At 48.9% G+C, this 12,835-nt stretch overlaps 1 protein-coding gene across 1 annotated transcript in view; it reads left to right on the top strand.

Moving 5' to 3' along the window:
* STIM2 (stromal interaction molecule 2) overlaps positions 1-12,835 on the top strand; it is a 512,550-nt gene that overhangs the window by 403,783 nt on the left and 95,932 nt on the right. The window lies entirely within an intron of this gene.

The following is a 12,835-nucleotide window of genomic DNA, read 5'->3' as shown; positions in this document are numbered from 1 at the left end:
GGCGCAGAGACCGTCTTGGAGGTTTCTAGCAGGTTGTTATACTCCAGGTATTCAGTGAGTTGACAATTGATGGCCTTCTTGAGGACTTTGGCAGGGAAGGGGAGCAGTGAGATGGGGGTGGTAGTAGTTAAGATCGCTGGGGTCAGCGGAGGATTTCTTAAGGAGGGTCTGACCTCTGCATGTTTGCGGAAGGTAGCCTTGGTGATGGATACGTTGGCAATGGAGGTGGGATCTCCACTGATTTTCTTGCTCCAGAGGTTGCAGAAGTAGTGGGGGCAGGTGTTCATGGGTGTTCCAGACTGTATGGTGTTCATAATGGCCGTAGTGCTCTGTGGTGAGCTTATTCAGTGCGGTGAGCGGAGGGTTGTGGGTGGCGTTAGCTGGCGTGAGGAGGTTGTGGAGGTCTGTAGGTTGGAGTTTGAAGTTACTGTAGATAGTAGCTATCTTGTTGTGGAAGTATTCCACCTGGGTGTTGCAGAGTTCCTGAGATGGGGCGATCGTGTCCTCGGTGGCAGCTGGGCAGGAACTTTGACAATGTTGAAGAGTTCCTTCCTGTAGTTACAGCTGGATTCGATGCAGTCTGCTAGGGCTTGTATTTTGTGTCTTCTAGGCATTGGTGCTATTTGTTGAGGACTGATTTGATGGTGGCTCAGTCTGTGGGATCTTTGGTGGTGCCCCATCACCATTGCAACTTTATTTGAGAGGCATCACTCACAACAATCTGGAGACTTTTTACCTTCAGTTTCAATCAGGATGGTTTTCGTTCACAGAGGGATACATACGGTAGAGTTCTGTGATATATAAGGAGGAGTTCCTGATGAACTCTTAGTCAACCAAAACATAACTGTTTATTTTATTTTTTCTTGCAAGGAAAAATAGCTGGCAGTTTACATGTGGAATTATGTTTAATGTTCAATGCTGTCGGTGCCCAATTGAACGTTGTTGCTTACCTATGAAATTCAAGATCCAACTTCTTCTGAGTGTGGACATGTAAGTGATCATGCTCTAAGCATGGGCATTCTACTACTTATGCCGGTAGTGTTCCAATCTTTGCTAGCCTGAGTTCCATTGCACTGCTGCATTGTTCATTTACTGTACGTGAGCGTCCTTGTTAAGCAAGGAAGAAATGTGACACTGTAGTGCATTTCCTTCTGTTCAGTCGCATCATTCATTTACGTGTGAGCATCGAACATGGAAATGTGACTATGCACTGTATTTCTGAAGCTCAGTGCTACAGATGATATTCTTCTGCGCAGCCTCATCGTACATACACTAACTGTGAGCGTCATTCATGTTAAAGTAACCGTGTTTAAGGTTCCTGCACTCAAGCAATCTGGTGCGTGATACTTGGAGGAATTGTGGCCACTGCCTGCACACATAAGTACATTAAATGTGCACTTATCCGCAGTGCCTCGAACACGACTACGACCCAAAGTCGTGCTCCCACTGTCGAGCCATGAATCCGAAGTCTTTGCGGAAGAGGTCCCGAAAGCTTTTGGAGGCCTGGCTGTCAGCTCCGGGTCGCTCCCGATCTCACTCGAGGGGAATGTCTCGAGACCGGTCGCAGAGCCATCACACCTCGTCCAAGTCTTCGCACTCTTTGGGTAAGTCGAAGCACAAGAAGAAGCACAGTCGCTCTTCGCCTTCCTGCCATCGGTCAGCTGATACTACGCAGGCCCCCAAGCTTCGTCGCTCTAAGGCTCCGTCTCTGTCGCTTGACTCCGGGACAACTCCGCACTTCCCTCCCTTTCCGCGAACAGAGGCGTCCCCTGCCCAGCTTCATACGTTCTACAAAGCCCTCCACCGTGTGTTTGGGCAACCCGACTCTGCCAGTGCGCATTCGGGCCCAACGGAGCAGGTTGGGAGCCCTGGGCCTTCGATGCTGGCAGCTCTGGTCCCAGCCCCGTAGGGCCCCTGTGGATCCAGGCCTGGATACGGATTGACGCAGGTCGAACTCACTTGACCTTCACCGGCGACGATTCCAGCCACAACGCACCTGGCATCGGCTGTTCCCCCAGCCGACGCCGTCCCCATCCTCATGCCCGAGATGGACCCGAGAGGATGCTTTTGTTACCTTGTTCATCCCAGGTGTTCCCTTTCGGGTGGTGAGGACTGGAAGGGGCCGCTGGACCTTTTGACAGACCAGCTGGAAGATCCGTACTGGAGAGAGGAATTGGGTGATGCCAGGAGTCTGGATACCTCCCCAGACCTTGTCATTCTTTCTCCCCCTACTGTGGCTACAGAGGAGAGAGCGTCCTATGCAGTTGTGGTGCGTAGGGCAGCTGAGGCCATGGGCCTGGAGCTCCCTACAGCAGCAGTCAGGACTAACCTCCTGACAGAGGTGCTTCAGCGGGTGGCAACTTCCTCTGAACCCCTCTTGCCCTTCAATGAAGCTCTCACGGACGTCCTTCTGGGCACTTGGTGCAAGCTCAGCACCTGGGATCCTGTGGAACGAAGGATTGCCCGCTGCCATCGCCCGGCTCCAGGCGATCCCATTTCCTCACCCAACACCCTTCACGCCAGAGCTTGCTGGTCCAATCTTCTTCTTCCAAGGGTGCATTCCCTTCTGCACCCCCTGAACAGGAAATCAAAGGATCTGGCTCATCTTGGAAAGCGCATGTGCTCTTCCTCCAGCTTGGCACTGCGGTCTGTGAACACTGCATGCCTCTTGGGCTGATACTCTAATACCTTCTGGGATACGATTGCACAGGTGCTGCCTCAGTGCCTGGAGGAGGCCCGGCCCGTCATCTACCAAGCTGTGTCAGATGGGAGAGACTCAGCAAAATTCACAATTCGCTGTGGACTGGATCCCACCGACTCACTGGGCAGAACAATTGCCACATCGGTAGCCCATTCGGTGCTACGCCTGGTTGACGACACCTCATTGAAGACGTCTGGTTTTGCGGGGGATGTTCAGTCAAATCTGCTGGACATGCCCTTCGATGGCCGTCTCCTTTTTCGTGACAAGGCAGACTCAGCGCCCTAGCGCTTTAAGGATTCTCGGGCTACAACCAGATCATTAGGCCTCGTTTTGTCCTCCCATCCACCACAGTCTGCCTTTCGCACCTTTTGTGGCTTCGGCAGGGGCATCTCACCACGTCCGACCCAGTCCAGCCACCGGACCACGAAAGCTGCCCAACCTCTGCTTGGCAGTGGAACCCAGCGACACAGGTCTGGGAACCAGCGGGCGGGCCAGTCCACCCTTTTCCCCGCAGCAGCCTCCAAACCCTCCTAGTCGGACCTTTCAGGTCCATCAGCGGCCAGTGGGTGGCAGGATTCACCTTCCCCACTGGCAATCCATCACGTCAGACAGGTGGGTTTTTAAGATAGTCCCAAGGGGCTGCTCCCTGCCCTTCAAGACTACTGCTCCCTCCATGCCACCGTCCTCCGATCGCAAGTCGGAGGATCATTTTGCGCTTTTCCACCAGGAAGATCTCTTTTGGCCAAGAGAGCTATCAAAAGGGTCCCTGCGCCAAAAGTAGGTTGGGGTTGCTATTCCTGCTACTTTCTAGTGTCCAAGAAGGGCAAAGGCCTGCATCCTGTACTAAACCTCCGGGCCCTCAACCGCTTCCTCCGGAAGGAGAAGTTCAAAATGCTAACCTTGACTGAGGTACTATCTGCCCTCGACCCTGGAGACTGGATGGTGGCAGTGGCGTTGGACTTGCAGGACACTTATTTCCACTTCCCCGTACTGCCAGCCCAAAAGGTTACCTACGGTTCATGGTAGGCCACGAGCATTTTTAGTTCACCGTGCCCTCCTTCGGCATTACCAGTGCCCCTAGGTGTTCACAAAAGTGATGGCAGTGGTCACAGCTCATCTGTGTAGATCTGGGGACCCAGACTTCCTCTATCTCGGCGATTGGCTGTTGATACGTGCTCATCTCAGGCAGTCGTCTCCCACCTCCAGACACGTACCGAAGTCGCACCTGATTCCCTCCCAGAAGCTCCTTTTCATCAGAGCGGTTCTGGACATGGCGCAGTTTTGGGCCTATCTTCCCGAGCAAGGAGTCTGTGACATTCGGGCTATGATACCGATGTTTCAGCCTCTGTCTCAGATTTCGATGAGAATGACCCTGAGGCTGCTGGGCCTCATGTCCTCCTGCATCTCGCTTATGGATCCTGCCAGGTGGCATATGTGGGCTCCACAGTGGGACATGAAGTTCCAGTGGGCACAGCATCAGGGAAGTCTTTCCGACTATGTCCAGAACTCTGAAGGAACTGTGCAACAACTGCAGTGGTGGCTATCGAACCAGGATTGGGTCAACGGCAGATCCCTCTCCCTCCCCCAACCAGAGTTAACAGTGGTGATAGATGCATCACTCCTGCGGTGGGGCAGCCACTTGGGAGGGACGGAGATCAGAGGATTCTGGTCTCCGACGGAGTCTGGGCTCCATATCAACCTGTTGGAGCTCCGGGCGATTTGCTTGCCACTGAAGGCATTCCTTCCCTCCCTCAAGCGGAACGCAGTGCAGGTGTTAACAGACAAGACCACCGCCCTATGGTACTGCATCAAACAGGGTGGGATGGAGTCTTGGACCCTTTGTCAGAAGACTCTTCGCCTTTGGACATGGCTGGAACATCAGTGCATGACCCTGGTGGTACAAGACCTTGCAGGTTCTCTGAACGCCAGGGCGGACAAACTCAGCCATTGATGCCTGGTGGATCACGAATGTCGTCTTCACCCCTAGGTGGTTCAAGGTCTCTTTCAGCAGTGGGAAGAGACTTGGTTAGATCTATTCGCCACTCAAGAGCACACTCAATGTCAGCAGTTTTGCGCGTAGGAGTTTCCAAGGCGGCACTCACTCTGTGACGCTTTTCATCACGAGTGGTGTTGCGGCCTCCTGTATGCCTTTCCGCCTGTACCACTTCTGCCCAGAGTGCTGAACAAGATCAAGCGCGAGTGGGCCCAAGTCATTCTTGTGGCAGTGGACTGTGCACGAAGATTCTGGTACCCCAAGCTCCTGAGCATTGCTATAGATCCTCCAATTAGACTGCCTCTTCAGGAGGATCTTCTTTCGCAGCAGCAGAGGACGGTCCTCCACTTGAACCTGTCCAGCCTCCACCACCTTGCGTGGAGATTGAGCAGCAACAGCTGACAGCTTTTGACTTTCCTCCCGAAGTCTGTAATGTCATCTTGGGAGCCAGGCGTCCCTCCACTAAGACTGTATACGCCTGTCGATGGAACACGTTTGTGGCTTGCTGCACCTCAAAGGCTGTGGATCCTTTTTCTGCCCCTCTTTCTGAGATACTTCTGTTCCTTCTCTTTTTCTCCCAGCAGGGCTCTTCTCTGGGCACTTTTAAGGGCTACCTGGCTGCCATTTCTGCTTTTCTTCGGCTCCCAGATCAGCCCACTTTGTTCAAGTCCCCTATTGTAAGTAGGTTCTTTAAAGGCATTATTAATCTCTTTCTCCATCTTCTTTCATAATGCCTCAGTGGGACTTGAACCTTGTCTTATCTTATGTGTGCTCCCATTTGAGCCTTGTCATAACTGTCCTCTTAGGCTTATCACCCTGAAGACTTCCTTTCTTGTCACCATTATCTCTGCTTGCAGAGTGAGTGAGCTTCCGGCTCTTTCTTCTAAGCCCCCTTTCTTCTCGGTCTATCTGGACAAAGTGGTGCTTTGAACGAGGCCCTTCCTACCTAAAGTTGTCACTCCTTTTCACATTGGACAAACTATTGCTCTACCCACCTTTTTTCCGCCTCTTCACCCTTCCAAAGAGGAGGAAAGACTCCACAGTCTGGACCTGAAACATGCGTTGTCTTTTTACCTTGATTGCACCAAGGGTTTCCGGGTGGACGATCAACTTTTCGTTGGCTCTGTGGGTGCCAAGAAAGGTAGGGCTGTGCAAAAGCGTACCATCTCTCGGTGTGTCATCCTTTGTATCAAGATTTGCTACGCTTTAGCTAAAAAGGAACCTCCAGTGGGGCTGCAAGCTCATTTCACTAGAGCTACAGCAGCAACCACTGCTTTGTCTCTTGGTGTCCCACTGGAGAAGTGTGGCTCACTGGTTAGAAGCGCAGACACTGAAGCAGAGATCGGCCAGGGACCAGGGTTCAATTCCCGACGTGGCAGGGTCTTGGGTCAATGTCCGCGGACGATAATTCTCGCCTAGGTGCCTACGCTAACCATGGGTCCCACTCTGCAACTCTGGGCAACAGCTTGCTTAATCTCCACAACGGCCCCATCAGCGCCGGGGATGCCTGGCTTCACCTTGGAGGTGCCCAGGAAGGACCATCTCACAGGGAAAGCCAGGACGGGTTCCCCAGCGGTATACAGCGCCAGGACACCCCGAGATGGGTAACAGTGCGCTTTACAAGTATACTTACTTTACTTTACTCATTGACATCTGCCAGGCGGCCACATGAGCTTCTATGCACCCGTTCACCAGACACTACTGCCTCGATAGTCAAGGCTGAACAGACGACTCCTTTCCCCGGAGTCGACTGACGCCACCTACTGACGTGTAGGGGTACTGCTAAGAGTAAATTCTCCAGATCTAGTCTGACTCCTGGGGTATTTCTAAGGTAAGGAATCTATAACTAATATGTGTCTCTTACAGATACATCATTACCGAAGGTAAGTAACTTGTTCTTTGCAAAAAGATTCAGATTATATCTTCCAGATACTTCACTGGGAAAGTGACGTGAACAGACTTCATCAGAGAACAGTCATATAATTTGGCGTTTTTGTACCCAATGGGTGCCTGTTGTCTAATCGTTTCCTTTGTCAAGCCATTTATGTCACCATTATTAATACTACTTATCTACCTTATTTGCCAGAACCGGGACCATTAACCTCACCTTTCTCTCAGTCTATTTATGAATCCTTTTTGCCCTCTTTTTCAGATTTTTATTTTGATGGTTTTATGTTTTTAATGCCACTTTATTTCCAAGGTGACTTATGGTCCCTAAAACACAAAACATCACTGCTTGGGAGCTTTTAGTATGTGAATGCAACCTGTCTTTACTTTTCTTATTATAGTCCAATTGTGACCTCACTTGTCAGCAGTGAAAAGTACATTACATTGCCACTATGCTGTACATTAACTACCAGAGTCTTCTGCAGACAGTATGAGAGACAGGTAAGTGAGCAGAATCATAACTTGCTGTTTAAACAGTGACAGGGATAACTAGCTTTTTAGGTCTCACCTACAGAACGCTGTTAGTTGAAGATCTGCTGTGGACATTACTGATACTTAGATTGGCTATCCCATTGATGATCTAGCCCATTGCTCAACATTGGTTGGCTCTCTTGACACTCGCTTGCTTCTTATTTAAAGGCTTTCCCCGCCTCGTGTGTTTGTCCATCCCTACAGCATAGCTTCTTTACCGCCCTTTTGATTGGATGACTTGTGTCCTTCACTGAACTATATTGTTGTTTTTCTCCTAGCGCTCAATGGGAGTGCACTTGTTCTCTCTCTCCTCATCTTGTGTTGCACCCCCCTCAAATCCCCACCGTGCTCTATGGTACTCCCTCCAACTCACAGCTATTCCATTGCTCCAGTTGGTTCTGGTACTATTGCAGCTGTAATGGTATTGATCTTGCAGATTAAATGAGAAAAATCTTAAGTACCATTGCAGGCTGTTTAGCAGCATGCTACTTTGAGTACAGAATCGATGTGGATTTCTAACCGTGTCTGGATTTGATCCATCAAGAAATGTACCGCACTATATAAGTTAACTTTAAAGGGAGGACTTGCTTAAACAGAGTGTATCCAGCCAAGTGCGGTAGACTTTGAAGAAGGGAATGAATACTGCAATTGTGCAGTTGGTAGGACAATAATGTACTTTTTGATTTTTTGCCCAAAGACTTTAAAAAGATGTTGATTTCTGCCACTATTTAGGACTTATGGTGTCAAATCATTTGTGGAATCTTTAGCATTTTTCTTCAAGACAGATCAATCAGTAGTTTTCTCCCTTGTCACTTCTTATATTTGGTCTACATGGTCTCTATTATGGAAGCAAACTTAAGATACATGGAATACCAAAGAAAGTAGCACTACAGCTTCTGATTTATGATATTTGCTTTTTATGTAATTATGGTGAGTTATAAGATTTTAATCTTGTTTTATTGTAAGATTTTATTGGACCATACATTTATTTGAGTTTTTTGTGTAATTGGTGGTGTGGTACTCTTTATTTTCTTTATAGTTATTGCGTGGCTAATGCGGCGACATTAAATAAATAAAATTGTGTCTTCATTGCTTCCCTCAATAGTTTTTTTTCACCCCAAGCCCTGATTTTCAGTCAATCCTAAACAGCGACATAATTTCCGAGACCACACGGCCTAAAAGCAGTTAAGAGGAGCTTCTCTAGCCAATCCCATGACAGCAGTTCCTTCAGCCATTCATAGGTCACCACCCTTTTCATCTTTTAAAATAATGTTTCAACCAAATCTATTGATAGGTGTCGGTATCGGTGACGTATTTAATGGATAAAATAAATACATTAGTAAGAGGTTCGATTACAGCTAGTTGAGTTCGGTTTGAAATAAGAACCCCTTAACGTGCAGTGTCTTTGACAGACTATCCGCGCATGGAAGGAGAAATAATCAATGACCTGGGGTAATAGGAGTCAGTGAGAAAGGGAAGGCTTGTTTAGGGTGAAGGTAGAATAGCTCTCCATAGTACAGCATGGGTAGTTGACGGAGGCTTTCCTATCTATTGGACACGAGCAGTTCATAGGCAGCAAGAAGAAGGTGCCAAGATTAAGTGTGGCTGGGGCACTGCTCATGGTGTGAAACTCGGCTGCAACATAACCATGGAAGGTGGGGCTCTTTGCAGTTAGGGGACAGTGAGCATGACAGAAGCATGACAGAAGGGACCTCTTGTCTTTTGCCTTGAACATGCAGACAGGGAGCCGAAATAAGCAGAACACCTTGAAGATGCCATGGTCTCGCTTCTCAGCATGGCTTGAGTGTGTCTGCATTGTTACATTTGACCTGGAGCTGGGACAGGCTATACAGGTGAGCATCTAAAGAAAAGGAGAGGAGATAGCGGAGTAGTATTGGAAGGTGTTAAATGGATGGGGTAAGAGATGCTGGTCATTGGGAGTGAGGCTGGCAATACCACGTCATAGTGGTTTATTTCCTCTCACCCTCCATTGTCAGTGTTGACCCCTCACCCTCTTTCTTACCTCCCTCTGTATTGCCTTACACTCCTCAAAAATAACAAAAAAACTTCTGGGACGCAACCACCCCAGGCGATGTGATAGTGCTTTTTTTTTCCTCATACCTTTCGTTGTCTGTGTTGGCCGACCACTAGCCCTCCCCGTTTTGCCTCACTCTTCACCAGCACTGGCGGCGGCATTCTTTTTGTCTTTTAACTTTCAACAGGGCTGCATGGAGACCGCACGTCTTGAATTAAAAAAAACACACAAACATTTACAAAGCCAATAGCTCTTGCCTCGCAGATGAGCCCTATTGGCTTTGTCAATGCTTGTTTTATTTACCATTTTTTAAAGAAACTTGGAATGGTAGATGGAAGACAAAAAAACAATGGTGGCAGTGTCAGTGTCATAATCCGAAATTAGTAGAAATTATTATGATAACCTGCACACCTATTTATCTTTGTGTAATCAAAACTTAAATTCTTATATTCACATTTATAATTGGTGCAATCCCATATCTTGACCAGCCCATGTCAAGTGAAACATGAAGATCAAAAACAACAGAAACTGTATAATGGGACGCACTCTCGTTTTACATTAACTAATTTTTCTATATGAATAAATGAATGACTCATTAGTTATAGATTATATTTGTTATTTGCAGTAATTCCCCTGATGAAGGTTGATACCGAAATGCATTGGGTGTTGCCAGGGATATTGCCAACATTGTCATGCAAGAGCTGTTCTTAACTTATGGACATCGTGAATTAAAAAGAATAAAAGACAAAGATACGATGCAAAATGTCTCATGTTTATGAATGATAATGATTTTGGATATTTGTCTAGTGTTTACACACAGATAAATGTTACAGTCTCTTTTTTGATTATTTATGAATATTTTTGAATACGTTTGAAATATTGTATTGTATGAACATACATAGCACCTTAGTGGGCTAGTAAACAGTGCGTCCCATTATACAGTTTCTGTTGTTTTTGATCTTCAAGTGTCAGTGTCATGCCATGTGAGTGCACTTATTTGGTGACTCATGCGTGAGTTTTTTGCACCAACGTAATCTTTTTTTTTTTTTTGCATCAGCAGACAAGCATTTTTTTCTTTTTGCTGATGCAGAACAAAATTGGCAAAAGGTCATGACAAAGCCAACCAGTCTGCATTAATTTGCACAGCCAAACGGCAAAACATCTTGGCTTTACCAATGCTTTTTTTCTTTTCAACTATTTTCCGCTGAAAATTCCGTTGTTGGCTGATAAAGAGACATTTGTTATTTGAATCTATCGGCATGTTATAATGTATGCTGAGCTAGAGCTACTGTTTGGAGTGACCTATTAAACAGTGTACACTGCATTTTACAATAAAGTACAGGCACAGATATTCCTTTTTAGGTTTCGCCTGGGGCCGGAGCTCCTAGCTCCGCACAGGAGAAATCTTATGTCCCTACAGTGTGGGGCTTAGTCCCGCCTCTGCTTCCATTGGCTAGCTCCATAAATGGAGGCTAGCCATTGGAACAGAGATCTGTCCGTCATGGCCGGACCAGATTCGTGGGCGTTCCTGCAATTTTTTCCCTTTCCACCCTTTTCGCATCGTCATCGCGGCCGTGGGCGGGGTTTATTTTTTGTTGTTGTCCCGGTTTGTTTTGCCCATTCCGCGGCCGACCGCCAACGGAGGAAGCCTTCCCGACCCCCCTCCCGCTGTCCGTTCCCAACCCCCCCCCTGTCCGTGTGCTTCATGTTTTTCCTGCGGCCTTCCCGACCCCCCTCCCGCTGTCCGTTCCCGCCCCCATTCACAGCCACCTCATATGCATGCCACACAGTCCCAGCCCCCTCCGGGGCCTGCCCCTGAGTGCCCACCACAGCTATGCCCCTGATCAAGCCCCATGAGATGCCCTCCTCCCCCCCCCCCCCGCATCTCACGTTCCTTCTCTTGTTGACTTCACCCCAAGGACGTGTTTTGTGCCCTTTGTTTGAGCGGGATTAAGACAAACCGAGCAGAGCACAGAATTCAATCAGCGCCTTAGCAGAGGCTTCTCGGCACTTTGGGCAAACACTGGCTGTGGTTGAGGGGGTTAAAGGTCGTGTCTTATCACGGAGGGTTAGGGGGGCCTTGTGACCTTCGCGGGACCACGGACCGTACAGAAGACTAGAATCCAAAGGATGACGCGTTCAACACATAATATCATTCTGTCCAAGTGAAGTTCAGTTTTGCGTGTTATTGTATTTGAAACGTCAGGTGAAATACACAAGTGCTGGTACAAGATGGCGCAGCTTCTAAGCGCTGTGGGTGTTCAGTATGTATGGTGGGTGGTCACTGCGTGGTGTTCAGAGAGTTTGCGTGTTGAGTCCCAGTGCAGGGGCGTGGCTACCATTTGTGCAGCGGGTGCAGTGACACCCGGGCCCGAGGGGACCACTCAACCCTGACTTATTACTGTATTTTATCATTCCAACAGCAGCCTGGGACCACCGCGCACTGGCTCCGCTACTGACCCAGTCAGTGCCCACCCGTGGCAGCTGAGTGGTGCTCGGGGGTGCGGTCGTGCCATCCCTCGTGGGGCCCCCACTCCCTCAGACTGATGTCACCCTTCCATACTCATTCACCTACACACCTTTCGCCCGCCCTGTTCCACCAACACGTACCCTCGTGCCGGACGCCCCACCCTGGCCGCCCTCGAGGCGGTTGTCTGCCCCCTTCTGTCTCTGATCTGTCGCAAACCCCATTACCTGAATGCTGCATTATTATATACTTTTTCTGTGGCTCTTTTAACCCATAGGAATCCCCACGTGTACCTCGAGTAAACGTATTCACATAACATGTAAAGCGCTTTGATACCGTCGGGCCCAGGCAGCGCTATATAAAACTCAAATATCCTTTGAACTACCCGTGGAAGGGGCGGTGTGAAATGTCTGGAGATCGAAAGAAGTCTTGGCAGAGGTGGAGGATCGGGGCTTGGGGAGGGGCAGTGATGTCACTTCCGGTCCCTCTTTCCCACCTCCCCTTCCTAGAGGTGTGTTTGTGTCTGGTGCCTATCACGCCCCTCCACCTGTCTCCCACGCATGCCCGCCGCATCCTTGGTGCGGGCTCTGTCTTCAGGGCGTGAGGTCTGTGTTTACGTCCTGTGACCAGGTACACCCCCCACCCCCCTGCTGCCGCGCCCGGGCCTCTTCTGGTGACAGGTGTCTGCCATTGGCAAAGCCCATAGGTCTGGTCTTGGCGAACCGCAGTGAGGGCGATTTGTCTTCTATTTTTTGTTAAGGCTGGCAAACATACGCCTTAAAGATAATGACGAAGGAACCCTGCCCCCCACCACCACCTGACGTGGCAGCTGAACGCCCCCCAGAATGTCATTGCACCATTCCCATCATTGTGACAGAGCACGGGTGCGTGTGAGCAGCGCCGTGATTCGAACTTAGAAAGAAGCCCTTTGTCTTTAATGATTGTCATCTGAAAGAATTCCTCTGAACAGTAGAAAGAAACGATTCGATTGATTCTGAGCTGCTGTGAGCAGAACACATGGCTTAGGCACACGAAAAAGATTGAAAAATGGAAAGTAAAAAAGCATTGGCAAAATAAGTTTGGGCCGCAATCTCGTTCACATGTCGGATGTGACCCCCTTTCTGAGTCCCAAAAGGAGATATGTCTACAAAAGAGACCCCAATGCTGCTTTTCCAAGTAGTTTACGAGTGACCACAGAACCATGGTCGAGAGGAGGATGCC

This window comes from Lissotriton helveticus, chromosome 2_2 (genome assembly GCF_964261635.1).
Source record: "Lissotriton helveticus chromosome 2_2, aLisHel1.1, whole genome shotgun sequence".
Lineage (NCBI taxonomy): Eukaryota > Metazoa > Chordata > Amphibia > Caudata > Salamandridae > Lissotriton > Lissotriton helveticus.
The sequence above is the reverse complement of the archived record's forward strand: the minus strand, read 5'-3'. Positions and strand labels throughout refer to the sequence as shown.